The 17,464-nt window shown below is 37.0% G+C and overlaps 1 long non-coding RNA gene across 1 annotated transcript; it reads right to left on the bottom strand.

Moving 5' to 3' along the window:
• Positions 1-282: 282 nt before the first annotated feature.
• On the bottom strand, positions 283-3,039 carry LOC309508574. The gene is made up of 3 exons (XR_014209564.1): positions 2,153-3,039; positions 1,656-1,746; positions 283-1,474 (listed from the first exon to the last, which is right to left on the bottom strand). It is a non-coding gene; the product is annotated as an uncharacterized lncRNA (long non-coding RNA).
• Between the last annotated feature and the right edge of the window lie 14,425 nt (positions 3,040-17,464).

The raw sequence follows: 17,464 nt of genomic DNA, 5'->3' as shown, positions 1-17,464 counted from the left end.
GTTTATTTTGTATTTCAAGTGGTAATTCGGCATTTTTGGGTTTATATGATAAACAGGTTTGAAAGTGCAAAATTCCCTATGGTTTCCCTTTTTTTTTAAATGGGCACCTTTAGCATCATTTTTCTCAAAAACTGCAAGGTTGTGTGTGGAGAACTTTTTCCTAAGGAATCTCTATATATTTCTGATGTTAAATATAAAAAAAAGTAGGTAGTGCCCCACTTGGTGGAACGAAACCCTATTTCTAGGCCTCTTTTAGGCTACCGACAGCGGCCTACTGCCATTATTGCTTCTGGAGCTGATGTTCCAAATATGGTAAGGGGCGAGACATTTCCGTCACACGCTTGAAGGGGTGGTTGATTATGATTTCACTTTTTTAACTTTAGTTAGTGTGTAATGTTGAAGTCCTTAAAAAATGCTAATCAATGAATAGAAGATAACACATAAGCTACCTAAATTCATCAACTAACCATTCAGAAATGTACTGTTGCATTCTACATGTTGTCACTTCTTGAGTCTCTCCATTATTGTCTGACTCTGGTTTGAACATAAACATTGACATTTTCAGTGCATGTCTGTGTGAGGTAAAAGGATAAAATATCTGTGGGGTATTTTGAGCTAAAACTTCACATACACACACTGGGGACATCAAAGATTTATTTTACATCTTGTGAAAAGAGCATTATACCACCCCTTTAAGGTTATTGGGCCAATCACAATGTACTGGCTAGCTGGCCAATCAGAGCACGCTGCGCTTTTCAGAACGATGAGCTTTGTAAAAATCAACGCATTTCAGAAAGGCGGGGCATAGAGAAGCAACAATAATGTACAGTATGTGTAGAATAATGAGTTTGTTTGTTTTTTAACCTAAAACCGCATAAACACATTGCATTACACCAAATACACAAAATAATGTTCTTTTTAGAACCGTCATATGACCCCTTTAATTGTATTACATTGATACCATCTGTTGGTCATTTTTGGAGGAGTCATTTTGGAGGAGGTTATAATGGGTTTGAGGTCAGAATATAGAATAGGGTATTTTTTTGAGCTCTGAATATACATGTAAGGCCACAGCAGCACTGCTGCACATTACCTGCAATTCCACAACGCCCAGGTACAAACAAAAAGGACTGCAGTCCATTTAAAATGACCACAAAAGCTGGGTGTTTCAAATATTATAAGCATCTCTTTCAATAAAATGCTATTTATCTGATTCCAAGCCATGAAATTGGAACACTCATAGATATGTCTCTCTTGCATCAGGTGAAGACAATGTCTATTATGAATATCATAAATACAAAATACAAAACACCATAATATTAAAATGTTAATCATGTCTTTAAGAAATGTTGTAGCCTACCTGAGATCAGTCTGTGTATTGTCATTCTTAAAATGTATTGGATAATCCATAGACCCGTCACTCCTCAAAGACACACAGCTGGGCGCTGGTTCTGATCTCTCCTGCTGAACTGAACTATAACAGAACAGATTTAATTAGTTTTTGATGATAATCATCATATGTAAGATCTTCATACTGTTTGGATGAAAAGCACTTGAGGAGGGTTTAGACATTGTTTTCACGAAATTCATTTAAAACAGACATCTCTTTTATTATGGGTCTATAAAGGGTTATTTAATGTATTCATTTAAAGTACCTGCAAACTGGAGAAAAATCTTCATCTCTGGATGTTTGTCTGTCATCCATGATGAAGCTGAACAGTTGAAACAGTCTGATCTCCACTGACACTGGATGTAAATGACGAACAAACACAAAACTAAAGTAATTAAACTTAATTAAACATCTTTATCAATGATCTGATCATGAGAGTTGGAGGTAAATAGATAATGACATCGATGCGTTCACTCAAAAAAGTAATTTGAAAAATCATCACATAGCCTAACTTACAGCACGATACACAAAAGAAACCCCGTTCCTTTACTACAGGATGAAAAATGTCAAACACGTCCTTTCAGAAAAAAAGTATTAATGTGGACGTCACCTGTAAAGGGCCTCAAGACATAAAAAGTCCCCTTGATCCAAATTTAGTCTAGATATCCAACCGATTCACAAACTCCTCCATCTTTTCCATCAAGTAGCTAGTACACACATTCCTGTCTACGGTTTTATAAAAGTTTCCTTTGAAATACTTACTAATATTTTGTATCGGAACTTAGGAATCGACTGTCTGATTACATGGCGAAACATCAGCTTCCCTTTCAAGGGAACTCGAGCTGCGTCGAGACGCGGTGGGAACGCCCTGCGTGATTGCGTCGTGAAGCACGTGTATAACCAGTCCAATGGAAAGACGAGACGTAATAGGCGGGTGACGTCATTGACCAATGCTCGATGCAGAGTCAAATGGGAGGAGCTAGAGTTCTAGCTCACCCTTGCTGGATCTAGTGCGAGTTCAACCGTGATGGAGGAAGGACAAGTTTGTTTTGATGCGCAAGATGCTGGCATACATCATATTGTATTTTTCTCTAATATTTGTCGTGATTATGATTAAATATTTATCGTTTCTGTGACAAACGCGTAAACACCTAATAAGAACATTGCTCACACTGTGTGTGTGTTTCTAAAAACGGTTGAAACGTATCTATGTAGCCTATTATTTTATCTTTATAACGGTTTCGTTGTTTTCCTCACTTTTAAAGGTGAACTCGGCAACTCTAGCGAACTCTAGTCACTTCTTCGCTGATTTTTCCTTTTGTTGTCGCATGTTTTCCCCACGAGCTCCCCCTACAGCTGTGGGGGGGCGTATATTTCACAACACGGTCGTAAAAAACTCACTTGCGGCGGCCTCCTCCCCCTCTCTACCGCTGCTCATGTGCATTTGTTTTGATCGGAGCAAGCCAACTGTATCGTGTGGAGCTATGTCTACCGAGGTGGGTCATCTGGTAATACATCATACATGCGTGTGTGTTTATGTCGAATTGCCGTAAAGCAATTCGTGTTTCGCGCTCGTTCTCGTTCTCGCTTCTCACGAGACTTCCAATTTCTATCTTGCCGGGACGGTAGTCCCCAAGTTGCAAGGTTGGTTTTCCAGCGGGGAAAGTCACCAATATCACCAGAACAGGTTGTTTAACCATCCAAATGAATTCTAGACAGTTTTATTAAGTTAAAAAAGTTACCGAGTTCTCCTTTAAAGCTGCTTTGGACAAAAGCATCTGCTATGATTATGTAAATTACTAGACTTAAAAGGCAATGTGAAAGCTTAGATAGTGCACCCCTATTTATTTTTTGTCCACCGCATTTACGTGTGTGTTATTTGTGAATTAATCTAAATCATCTGATTAATTTATGCAATAAAAAATAAGACTAGGTACCTAATCTGCCCTTTTTGTAGAAGTAAAAGCATACTCCAACAGGCCAGTTATTTAATTATTATTATTTTTAATTATATGTAGTTATTTAGAAGTTATTAATTATATGTAGTTATTTTAAACTAATTAAACTAAAGAAATAAGAAATTAAAATTTCTCAAATAAAAATTTATATTTACTGTACCAAACACCACTTTCAATACACAATAGTCACCATACTTTATTAAACAACACTTTATTGGAGGACAAAGCATAAAGTTGATAAAGTAGCATAAAGAAAAATGAGATTCAAGATAAATAAAAATGTGTCTTCAAAAATACGTCAACATCATATGAATCCATTCACAGCTGCTGAAGCCACAAAACGCGTGCCAGAGAATCATATTCAGTCACCTACAGAAAACAGATTTGATATTGTGTTGGAAAATAATGATTCATTATCACAGCTAAACTGGTTTCTTGCTCTTCCCTGTACGTCCCTATCAGGTTCGTGTTCTTCTTCCTCGTCTAAACAGTTTGTTCAGTTGAAGAACAGAAGATGTGATCACTGATGTGGTGTAGCTTTTTCTCAACCAGAGGAAGAAGTCTCAACATCCCATTGTCAGGCGTTCTCCAGTGCTGGTCTGAAAGTAAAACAAAAAACACAAACCATTCAAATGAAGTTGTTTAATGGACAGTCAGGTCAGCTTATGTTCTGCGTTATTTAAAGCAGTGATGGTTTACTCTGGCCCTCAGCGTTGTAACGTAAACGACTCTGGGTCAATGCGAATTAGCTCAAGAATATAGGGAATTTGGGAAATATTACTAATCATAACTCATGGTCATAATTCATAAATCGCATATACATTAGGGGAGAACCGGGGCGAAAGTAACGCGGGACGAAAGTAACAAAGCGATTTTCTCAGAGCCCTGACTATATTAGCATTTCAAGCTATGACAGCACGTTCAGTACGCAACCCTTGACGGAGCTGCCAAATATCACGTGATTTCGTCATCGTTTCCCGCAGTTAGGTCCAGTAAGCAGTTTTCGAGTTCGATAAGTAAATTACTGAAGCGGTACTTTTTTTCTAATTACAAGATGTGTTTTTCGTTTCATGTCAAACAGTAATGATCAATCTACATGTTATTGAGTGCTGTAACACATCCTGAAGTTTGCCTTGTTAGAGTTTTTCATTATAAAAGTAAATCGGGTTTAAACGTCAGGAGTTCCTGTCGGGACGAAAGTAACACTTGTTACTTTTGTCCCGCTATAGTGAAAACAAGTGTTTCTTTTGTCGCGCTGCTAATGTGGTGACTTTCTCTGTGTTGCAGCATTTATTAAAACATGTTTATGTCATGTTATACCAACAGAACATGGCAAGAGTGAGGGTCAGTAAGACAGATAGAGGTCTGATTCAGCCAGATGTTTAAGAGAGTGCATTCACATTTAAATCAGCTGATTTCTGTCACCATTCCATTTACCTTAGTCACATTTAGGTTTTAGCCATACCTTATAGCTTTTCCACCTCCACCTATGTATTTGCAGGGTTTCCATCCTGATGTTTTAATGCAGATTTTAAATTTATGCATAAAAAATTGATGGAAACATGACTATTGTTACATTATGTTGAGAATTTATATTATGGTAATTTAATTTAATTTTCATATTGTTCATGTTGAAAACACATTTTATAAAATAGATTGACATTGCCAATAAAAAAAAATATTCTAAAGAATTCAAGTTTGTACTGTTGGGTTATTTGAAACATTGATGAAACTGAAATTTAAAATGAAAATGTAAATAAATTTTTTTTTTGCAAATATAAAGGCCAAAATATGTTTGCAGTTACATGTTAACAAGGTCATATACTCAGGTATATTTAGGCTAATAAAAAAAAACAAAAAAAACAAGAGTAACACAAACAATCTAGCTTGTATATTGTTGTGTTACTTTTGACCCACCTGTGTGTTACTTTCGTCCCAACTGACGGGGTCGAAAGTAACATGAGCAGTCTTAAGTTCAAAGTTAAATTATACTGAAGTCCTTCTACATTTTTACAAAATACCACCTGGTATTGATAGACCACACTTGTGAGTGACTGACCACAGCAAAAATATATCTCTGTCTAAAACATCATCTTTTCAAATTATGTTTTTCTGAAAAATGGTACTTTCGCCCCTGCTCTCCCCTACTTTATTAATTTTCGGAAATACCTCGTTCTGTAACTGATCTCGACATCAGTCATTCGTCCAGCGAATAAATGTAAGATTATCAGTTAAGAAGGAGTTTTCCTGTTTACAAACTCCAAGAAAGTTTATCTTCTGGCCACGAACATAACTTCCTGAGTTTATGAATTAAAACTACTCAAGGTAGTCGATATCGAGCTTGTAGCTTAGATCTTTTAGTTTCATTGACTTACAAGGTGGGTTTTCAAACACAGAGACAGTTAAAGTATAAATGAATTTTTAATAAATGTACACTAGAGAGATTATATGAGCTACAATATAAACGTACGTAAAAATGCAAACAGTAAAACAGACAACATTTAACCAAACAAAACATCGCATGGTCAGAATAAATGAAAGAAAGAAAGAAAGAAAGAAAGAAAGAAAGACAGAAAGACAGAGAGAAGAGATAGAGGGTAACTTAATTCACAGACCTAAGAACTGGACACCTGAAATCAGCGTTTAGAGAGTTACGTTACTTGCAAGATTCTGTGCTCTTTCAGTGCGGTGCTGAAGAGGCGTGTGTGCGCGTGTCCGGCTGGTTTGGGTCTAGCTTCGTCTTTTGGGTCGTTTCGCAAGACGATGTAAAGGCTCACTTGAATTTAACGTTACCGAGAAAGTTCAGATCATTTCCCTTGTGGAAGGGAAAGGCGTGTAGGAACTTAGTTGCAAAAAGAACGGCAGCTTCTACATGACGCGGGCATGCGTCCAGAGGAGAAGCCAAGGCCTGTCCCGCTGGTTGCGTTGGGAGGAGAAGCGCTGCACGTGGAGGAGAAGGTCAGAAGAGGGTTGAGTTGCGTTGAGAGTTGAGAGAGAGTTTAAACTGAAGGTTCGGACTTTTAACAGTGTCTCGTGTACGCCTCCTTTTGCGTGAAGGGCAAATCATCTGTCGAGATTTTTCGAGCGGGAAGATTCCTTTGTCCGGTTAGACACGCCCACTCGAATGAGTCATGATTGACTTTAACTTGAGAGGGGTTTTCTCCAGACATATGAACTGTATAAAACAATGCGCATCACTGCATTCTGCTATCGGAATTCAACTCCGTTAGCTGGAGAGGATTACAGAGATATCAAAAATAGAATATAGACGTTGTAGCAATGCAAAGATACATTATTATGCATTAGTATAGGCATTTGCAGTTCTATTAATGTTACAAATAGGACATATGCTTTCCTATGGTTTACACACACCTCTTAACACACAAATATATATATTTAGTACATTTAAGAGTGACTTTATGGGTAAAAGTCCTTTTCTGTAGGGGGTTTCTGTTTCAAAGTCCAGAGTGTGTTTGTGTGTGTGTGTTGGAATGTTGCGCACCCGTGGTCTCCTTTGCATAGGGCTGAATGAGCTTGGTGGTCAACTTTTATGACCTGCCAATTAGGGGTCGACCGATTAATCGGTCGGACGATTAATCGGCCGATTTTTTGCATTTTTTAACATAATCGGCATCGGCCAATATCCAGTATATCAAGCCGATTATTAGGCGGGCGCATCTGTGGGCAGCCTTGTGTTGTTGTTGTGGACGCATGCTGCGCCTAGAGTCATTCTCCAGCAGAGTGAGCAGACCTCATCCAGTGCCTAAGGAAGGAGCTAAGTTCCTTGGAGAAAACTCCTTTATATTTAATTAAAACCTTTTGATATGTTACTGCCAACTTCGAGAAAAAATATGAATAGGCGACATGACGTTTGGTGGATATTGATAGCGTAGTTGAGGTTGCATTAGCACAGCAGAAGGGTTGCTATCATGTCACAACAATAAGTAAGCAAGAATTTTGCAATTACAGACAGAGAATCTGATACTTTTATTTGTTCTGTTTTGTGTGTCTTATATTTGAGAGGGTTGTCACTCAATGCAGAGAAATAAGTAATAAAAAAGTGACCATAGGTTAGTGAAGGACTGGCTTTGCTTTGCTAGCGTCGTTGCTAGGGTTGGGTAGCTACAGACAGACCCGGTGCTAATACGGCACTGGTGCCTTAACGACCGTTATTTACCAGACCGAATATCAATGCGTATTTCTGTGCTTCTCTTGGATGCTCTGAAAACGGACGTTAGAAACGTGACGCTAGTCAGCAGTTAACTTTAGCATACTGTTAGCTAGTAGCTGGATTAAACACGGTTAAAATGCTGGCCAAACAGTGTAATGTGTGACTGTATTTCACTGTAGACTAGGGGTGGAACATGTATTCGTATTGAACCGAAACGGTACGGGCGTCATGGTTCGGTGTATACATTTACACGGAGAATACATGGTATAAAAATAAATAAAACTCGCGTGCAAATTAATTCATGTAATGCGGAACTACTGTTAGATACGCGGGTTCTTTGGGGACACCTAATCTGTAGCCCCGCCTTAGCTCTGAAGCAGGCTGCGATGTAAAGATTGCAATGCTGGAGTATGGTGTGTGTGTGTGTGGAAGAGAGAGAGGGAGAGGGAGACTCGGGAGAGGGAGAGAGGGGCGCGGGCGCGATCGAAAAGTCGCGTGTGTTTAAAGTCGCAAAGTGTTTACTTATATTTGTGTGTGTGTGTGTGTGTGTGTGAGGCGCGGATGCGATCGAACAGTGGAAACATAAAAACATACTCCGTCATTTTGTTTACAAGACATCATTCAAACTGCAAAGTGTTTAAGTTACTGTTAATTACAATTTTAAGGAAAACAAATATATTAATCTGAAATGTAGCAAATTAATTTAATTCATTCAGGTACAATTACCAAACATATCTCAAGGTCACAACAAGTGCAGATTGGTCAAGTGTTCAATAAAAATCTTGTCTATCTTAAGTAATTATTTGTGTTATATTTTATCTTTCAAATAGAGGTTAAAAACAAGCACATAATCGGCCAAAATAAATCGGCAGCATTAATCGGCCATCGGCAGACCCGGATTTCAAAAGATCGGCATCGGCATCGGCCTGAAAAAACCCATATCGGTCGACCTCTACTGCCAATGAGATCGGGTTACGGGATGCGATTCTACTGGGAGAACATTCTTCAAAAATACATTTCAGAGCCAAACACTCGAAGATCATAACTATATGATCAAAACAACATTAATCACATATGCATACAGGAAGTTCAGATACAAGTCTGAGTTACATACATTAAAGGATGTTAAGTTAAACACAAAGGATGTTTGTGTGTGTGTGTGTGTGTGTGTGTGTGTGTGTGTGTGTGTGTGTGTGTGTGTGTGTGTGTGTGTGTGTGTGTGTGTGTGTGTGTGGAGTATCTGGAATGTCACGAGTCTATAAAAGTCACAGGGAGTCCATGCTGAAATGGGGGTTTTAGAGGGGATTCTCCAAAACAGGGTTCCCTATGTGACTCAAATATCCCTCTGGGGAGCCACAAAGATGCAATTTTGACCGTTCAAGCAGACTTAGAGGCGCCATGAACAAACTCGTTGTCTAAGGAGACAACGAAGGATGTGTTTGGAGATCAGGATTTACTAATTTGAACAGCATGTGACCGCATGTCATAGTCATTGTCATTACAAGGTAATAGTGTATATCCAGCTTTACGCTTGGCAGAGATAGATTTTTTAGATCGAAAATGCAACAACAGACATATTCGCTCAATTTTTCAAATGAAGAGAAAGGTTACTCCAAGGGGTAAATTCTATTGGGGATCCCTTGTAACAAATGTAATTTGGAGAAAGGCCTGGCTTTTGCCTAGTAAATTTTGTGTATCCAACAAAGTTAAGGAAATTCATTATAAAATCCTTCATAAAATCTATCCTGTTAACTCTTCCATTTCTAAATATTCTGATATTGATGAGACTTGCTCTTTTTGTGGTTTTGTTGAGGAAACTGTCCCCCATTTATTTTGTGAGTGTAATGTAACCAATCGATTTTGGGCTAATTTAAGTGCTTTTGTTTTTGGCCCTACAAATGTGACCCACACCTTCATTCTTAAAGAGATTATCTTTTATTATGAAAACCCAAAGCGGATGTCCCTTGAACATGTTGTTAATTTCCTTATCTTATATGCAAAATTCTTCATCCACAAGCAAAAATGGCTTAAGTCTCCTTTGAGCTTCCCTCTTTTTCTTGCTGACCTTAATTATTTTATTTCTTCCCTTAGACTTATAAATAACAAAAAAAGTGCAACATTTTTGATGCATTATGATGATTTATTCAAAGATATGACTTAACCTTGTTGTTATGCTTTTCTTTTCTTTTTCTTTTTTTGTATGTATAATTACATAATGTGCTTCATGCAAATCCAGGATATTTATGTATTTTTATTTTTTTCTCCTCGTTTCATTGTTTGTTCATTGTAAGAGATACAACCTTGCTTCACTTCCCTGAGCTTGTAATTATGTGTAAGTTCTGAAAAAAAAAAAAAAAAAAGAGAGTCGACGGACAAAAAAAAAAAAAAAAAAAATTGATTTGTTCACATGCAGTTGATTTATTTTTGTTTATTTGTACATTTTACTCATATTTAATGGAGCAAAGTCAGACGTGGACAGTAGTCAATCGATATATTGATCTCGTAATGTGCGTAAGACGTCGGTTACACAAATTTGCGTTTACATGGAGAAAATGAAAATGGCATCTTTGATGTTTTGATATTTTGAAATGTAATTTATTTTATCACTTAAAAAAAAAAAAAATGGTTTCATATTGAATCAAATTTTCTTTATAGCAAGTTAGCAACCCAGTAAGATGTTTATTCCTCTCCCACAGGAGTTCAGAGGTAAAATCACTATGATAGTCAAAGCACAATTTAGACATCAGAAGAAGTTCATAAAAATCCCAGAGGCTTGCTTTGATATATTTATAGCAGAAGGTAAGTAATGAAGTCGTTATTAATAATTATGTGTATATATTCATTACCGGTCAAAAGTTTTAGATCGGTACGATTTTTAATGTTTTTAAAAGAAGTCTCTTCTGCTCACCAAGGCTGCATTTATTTGATAAAAAAATAAATAAAAAACATTAATATTGTGAAATTATATGACAATGTAAAATTATTGTTTTCTATGTAATATATAGTAAAGTGTAATTCATTCCTGTGATCAAAGCTGAATTTTCAGCATCATTACTCCAGTCTTCAGTGTCTGATCCTTCAGAAATCATTCTAATATGATGATTTGATGCTCAAACATTCATTACCTATTATTTTCAATGTTGAAAACAGTTGTGTACACTTTTTTCTCAGAATTATTTGATGAATAGAAAGTTCAAAAGAACAGTATTTATTTAAAATAGAATATTTTCTAATATTATAAATGTCTTTACTGTAACGTTTGATCAATTTAACTCACCCTTGATGAATAAAATTATTGATTTGTTATTTATTTTCCCCCAAAAAATACAATTTAAATTATTACTGACCCCAAACTTTTGAACGGTAGTGTTTAATGTTACAAAAGCTTTCCATTTCAGATAAATGCTGTTCTTTTGAACTTTCTTTTCAAAAAAATCCTGAAATAAAAATGTAAAAAACTGTTTTCAACACTGATAATAACCAGAAATGTTTGGTGTGCATCAAATCATCATATTAGAATGTTTTCTGAAGGATCATGTGACACTGAAGACTGGAGTAATGATGCTGAAAATTCAGCGATCACAGGAATAAATTACACTATTACTGTATATTACACAGAAAATAACTGTTTTAAATTGTAATAATATTTCACAATATTATTATTTTTTTTTAATCAAATAAATGCAGCCTTGATTAGCAAAAGAGACTTAAAAAAAAAAAACATTAAAAATCTTGCTATCCTTATGTGTCAAATTGTGAATAAAGCATTGCCTAAATTTGATCAAACTTTTGTTGTGCAGTGAAAGAGAAGTTCTCAATTTTGGAAGATCTTGCAGTTACAGTTACAGATGACACTGGCACAGAGGTGGATACAGATGTGTTTCCTGATCTAATGACCACTAGTGGGTTGGTTTTTGTCATAAATTAATTGAATGACATTGGTGAGTGATAACAGGAGCTATTGAATGATATCAAATCCCAATATCTGAATGAATGCTGGTAGTGTTTAATATGTACAGTATTTTAAATGTTGTAGCTAGTGTTGATGATGTGTGGATAAATGTATTCCAAATATGTCTATTAACCCTAGTTTGAACATTAACAGGACCTTCCACACCTCAATCTTCAGTCAGCTTGGATACAGATACACTGTCTCTAACTTCAAAAAGCAGTGAGGACAGTGACTGGTTTAGTCCAAAACGATTCAGGAAGGATGATAATGTGAGAGGCCAGAGATGTGAGTCCCAGTAGCCTTACACAGACATTGGGGGATTTACTTATCATAACCTTGAGCTTTACATGCTAAAAGTTTAATTCAGATCTTTTTTTTTCTTTTTTTATACACAATAGTAATTTTCCAGTTCAGGACCATCGTTCAGGGCATTTAAATATTCCTGCATTTTCTACTCTCTTATTACATGGCTCTGTGGAACATTTGATTCTGATTGGTCAATTGACCCTATTTACTTCGTTAGCGCACATTACTAGTCTTTTGGTGAACAGTTAATCTGTGCAAATATATATATATATATATATATATATTATTTATTTTTTTGTCATGGTAATTGAGAGATGGAGGGCAGGTGAGCTAAAGTAAAACACCTTCATATTTTAAATTTTCAAGAACCCACCGCTTCATGTCCTGATCAGCCTGTCGGAGTTTATTCTGCTATAACAACTGGCTGGATGTATTTCATCCCTTACATAATTGGTTAATGTTCCTCTTTTTATAGTTGATAAAAGAAATTCTACACACAAGACCAGGTGGAGCAAATGTGCTGAAGGAGTGTGAAGATACAGGGACAATTAGCGATGACATGAGAAAACTGATGGTGAACATCTTGGTTGCACACATGATTGGGACAGAAGGGTAATTATCAAAATGTAATAGTCTTGGGTTATTTAATTTGTTAGTGATTATGATAGTATATAAATTGTGAACTATATTAGTTGGGTGCTACAAATTTTAAGTAATAAGCTGTTGATTGTTCTGAAAATAAGAGTAGTTTAGTTATATATTTTTAAACAATTCTCATCATTGTGAAGTAACATTGAGTGTTTCCATTTTTCAGGAGAGTCCCACATCGACTTACCAAACAGAACTATGGTTTGGGAATTATCACCTTGTTTCCCTCACTCAGAGATCCCCAAGGGAGGACTGGATATGTAAGTCATTATGTGAGATTAGAACATTCAGTATTTTTGTGATCATTTAGAAATGTCTTTCTAAGAAGTTGTCATTTTCGATGGAGGGTTACAATTTTGAGTTTTAATTTGTGTCATTTCATTAGGAACATTTTTATGATGGCCAAAAAAACACTGGGTTCTTGTCATGGCGCCTCAAAACAGTACAACGGGGGACAAAACCTTCTGCAAATAAGGATGATCCAAAAACAGAGGAAAAGGGAGGCCCTTTGCTTGACAGACAGCCGTGTCACCGTGAAGATCAGCTAGATAATGACCAAAGTTTAGAGGCTATCTCCTTGATGAATCATACAAGTGACCGTGAGGTCATCATGCAGAAGATGAGGACCACGTTTGAATACAGACAGCACCTTATCCATGATCCAGAGAAATCCACCACCATTCTCTCAGTTTTTCCTCCATTCCTGGATACTAAAGGATTGGTATGGATTTTGTCTTTCCTTTTTTTTGACCAAATTGAAATGCTAGTTTCAGAGAATTGTCAAATAGTCTGCTTTGTTGAAAACACATTTAGCTTGTTAAGAAATGTAATATTTTATGGTAATTTCTTTACATGTTTTCTGCAAACTGCTTCAGATTCTTCAGGACTTCACGCTCCTCTTTGGGTCAGAATCTAATTTTCAGAAAAAAATGTCATGCTTAAAAATCACCTTTAACAGCTAGTTGGTGCATATACTGTTTTCTTCTGGAGTGTCTCTTGTTCTGTACAATGTTCAATCAAGCTAAAAAGACTAAAATTGATGCTAACTGATAAACCTGCACTTGTTTGTCATTACTATTAATCAAATTTGTGTTTTTGTTTGTTTGTTTTCTTCATTCAGGCATGCCGGAGTATACAGGAACATCTTGAGGCGGAAGAGAATCGTCAACCATACATTCCTGCCACAGGGAGCAGCAAGGAAGCTATCAGTCAGTTCTTCATTGTGGTTGATAAAAAGCTCATCCCCTGTCCAGAATCCTCTTTACTTGCAGCAATTGATGAACTCTTCAAGGTCCATTTTGTTTTCAGCATCAGTTATGATCTTCCACTCAAAAATATGTACACTTTTCTCCAGACTACAATCTACGGAATTGATGTTGGCACCACAAGTGAGAGCCCAAGGGTAAAGGAGCTCAGAGCTAAGTTATTGAATGATGTTTAGATGCTACATCTGTAAAACGCTGCTTGCTACAACAGTAAAATTAATTCGGCACCTTAAACTTGTACATGGTTTGTATCCTGGCAAGAAATTTGAGCTGGTTTGTGCTCAGGATGGTTGTTGCTTGCAATTTAAAAGTTATGCAGGTTTTAAAAAACATTTAACTAGATTTCATTTTAGTGGTGTAGCATCAAGCAGTGAGAATGTATCACTACAAAATCAACAAGCTCCAAATCCCGGTGAAGCAGCATCACTTGTTGTGTCTAACACAGAGCAAAGGTCAGATAATGATGCAAGTTTGCATGAATGTTCTTCTGTTTCAAGGGATTGTTCCAAAGAAATGTGTGCATCCATAATAGCTAAATTGTAGGGTAACGGTGTTGCAAACAGTGTTATATTATGTCAGTTGTTGAAAGCATGGAGGATTTGGTCACTGATTTCCATACAAGTTTAAGGGAAAACATTTTAAATGTTGTGCCTGTTGACAGCACAAGTAGAAGTTCAGTTGAAGATGTTTTTAATAGTTTTCATAATCCGTTCTCCGATTTTAATACCGATACAAAATGGAGAAAATATTTCAGTGAGAAATGGGGGGTTGTTGAACCTACTGAAATACACTTAGGTGTCAGATACGATACAAGAAAGAATAAGATCTCTGGAATGTATGAACAGATTCCAGTTAATGACACTTTCATATATATCCCTCTTCTGAAGACTCTTGAATTCATTTTTAGGAATAATGAGGTGTGTAATCTTATTCAAGAGAAACGGCAAAGTGACACGTATCGAGATTTGTGTGACGGACAGTATTACAAAGGGATTGTAATGTGAGATTGAATAAGTGCTCTCAATAACGTCCACAATAGTTTCGGGCTGTTCCCTCAAATAGTGCCCTATTTAAAGATTTTTGGCTTTTAGGATGAATATGTCAGCCACTGTTATAAGCTAGTGTGCTCCAAAACAATGACAAAATGAGCATTTAAAAGACCAAACCCAACATTGAAAATGAAAGTCAGATTGATGTCAGAATCCAACTACTTTCTACTCAAGGACCTTGACATAAATGTAACGTTAGTGGAGTAAAAAGTATGATACTTGTCTTTCAAATGTTGTGAAGTTAAAGTAAAATGTTTCCAGAAAAAATAGTACTCAAGTAAAGTACAGATACTCAAAAAGTGTACTTAAGTACAGTACTCAAATAAATGTACTTTGTTACTGTCCACCTCTGCCGCTGCCAGACCCGACCCAGACACAGAGCCAGGATCGTCCTGGATATTTACCATCTCTGTCTTCTGAGTTTTCTGTTTCTGTGTCCACAGGTCAGGCTCACGGGACGAGGGCGAAGCAGAACCCAGATGTTGGACGTCCGTCCACTTCATCTAACCACTCTCGCAGAGGTCAGAACAGGGCAGGATATAGGCATGGGCAAGGAGGGGCAATGCCCTCCCAAATGCCGTGACTGCCCCCCAAACGTGATGGCATGTAAAGATCCCAAATTTAAAAAAATATTTCAAGAAAAATGGTCAGAGTGAGCGCTCTCTGCTCTCTATCCCTCATTCAAAGTAGCTACTGATTGGTAGATGCATAGGGAGGGCGTGGCCAGTCGCTTCACCGGCTTGTGGTGAACCTGCTGAGCTTCACGTCTCAGTCAGTCACTGCAGAGCGGAGTACGCAGACACACTGTCGTCAGCTGAGCTCAGCCCCTGTTTTGAGTTTCCTTCGCCGTCAGTCACTGAAATTATTTGGTTACTCTTTCTGTAAGCGTTCTCATTCCCTCCATATCTCTCTATCGCTTTCTCTTGTAATTTGCACCGAGTGACGAGTCGAGTATGCGCCGATTTCTGGTTGCTAAAGCTAGCACTGGCAGCAGCAACGAGGCTGCTAGGGCATTAGCTGCAGCAGAGACCGAATCACCCGGCTCGTCGGGTGATACTGCTCCTCGACTCGCTACAATTTCTAACCCCCGTGCCCAGTCCAGTACCAGTACACCTAGTTCTAGTTGCACAAGACCCGCAGCCCCCGTCGTTCCCAGCCCATCCGTGGCTGTTGCGGATAAAAAAAATAAAAAATAAAACCCAAAAGAAATAAAAAAGATTGAAATAAAAAACGAAAGGACAGACAGACAAGACAGACAAGACAGACAGGAAGACAGACAGATAAAAAAAAGAAAAGAGATAAATGCAGCCTCAATTCTGGCTCACGAGAAGGCCATAACAACAGGTCTAGATATGGACGCATTTGTTAGGACTTTTGCACAGAAAAGCAGACGACTGATGCTATAATGACTGATATAAGCCATGCTGTGTACAGAGCTAAAGAAATGAAAACAAACCCCCCCCAAAAAAGAAATAAAAAAGATTGAAATAAAAAACGAAAGGACAGACAAAGACAGACAGACAGGAAGACAAACAGACAGACAAAAAAAAAAAGATAAATGCAGCCTCAACAGGGCACAAGCCAGTGTCCTATTTGTGCCGGTCCCAAGCCCGGGTAAATGCAGAGGGTAGTGTCAGGAAGGGCATCCAACATAAAACCTGATAAGACAAATCAAATGGATCAAAGGAGCTGATAGATTAGAGCTGGGCGATATAGGATTTTTTCATTTCACAATATATTTTTTCATTTCTGGCCATATCGATATATATCACAATATAAAATCAAATCACTATATTTGTCAAATTTAAATGTTCCGTTAAATGACTTGCCCCCCCTGATATTCTACCTGCACCCCCTAGTGGGGCTGGCTGAATCCGGCCCTGTTAGTTATGATATGAAAAAAAATCTCAGCTCTTAGATTCTGTCAATTTTATTACGAAATTCAAACAATAAATACCGTTTTGGTGCTTGTAATTGTGACGTGACAGATACCTAGCGGCACGTGACCCGATCATCTCTACTAGCTATAGTAAATAAACACGAATGAACAATGTTGAAAGAAACAGTACAGCTTACCAAAATGTAGCCTATATTCTTCATACATAATATCGATCAATCAATCAAACAAAGGGGTCAATAAAACAGCTGGAAACAATTATGTCACATAACATTTACCTCAGGAAAGCCATTTAATGACCATAATATAGGCACGTTAGTTGGCTAGAAAAAGAGCTATAGAGAGTATTTTGCTAAATATGTGTACTATATTACATATTTATTATATTTGTACTTATATCATTAAATAAAGTTGTTATTATAATAAAAACGCATTATATTTAATTTGAGTTATTTTTAACCTTAAATAATAGGCCTACTACCAGCTGATAGGGCTGTCTAGCCTATGTATTTTTTTTTCTTGAGAAAAATGAACGCCTATCTTGTGTACCTAACATTTATCCAAATGAGTCAATATTAAATCAAATCGCAAGAATTGAATTGAAATCGTGACATTTGTTTCAAGAAATTTGTTTAAAAAAAAAAAAGTAGCTTTCCAGAAATTGTACCATATAAACATTGTAACATGTTGTCACTAAACCTAATAAAATTCAGTTTAGTTACTAAAATGTTTTGACAATCACAATACACTTATTGTGACGCAAGTTTTTTTTGCAAATAAAAATAAAAAGTTTTTTTTGTCTATAAAACGCCGATAGCAGGCCGGGTG

This window comes from Leuciscus leuciscus (genome assembly GCF_965113295.1).
Source record: "Leuciscus leuciscus genome assembly, chromosome: 10".
NCBI classification, from domain to species: Eukaryota; Metazoa; Chordata; class Actinopteri; order Cypriniformes; family Leuciscidae; genus Leuciscus; species Leuciscus leuciscus.
This window is presented reverse-complemented; position numbering and strand designations above follow the sequence as displayed.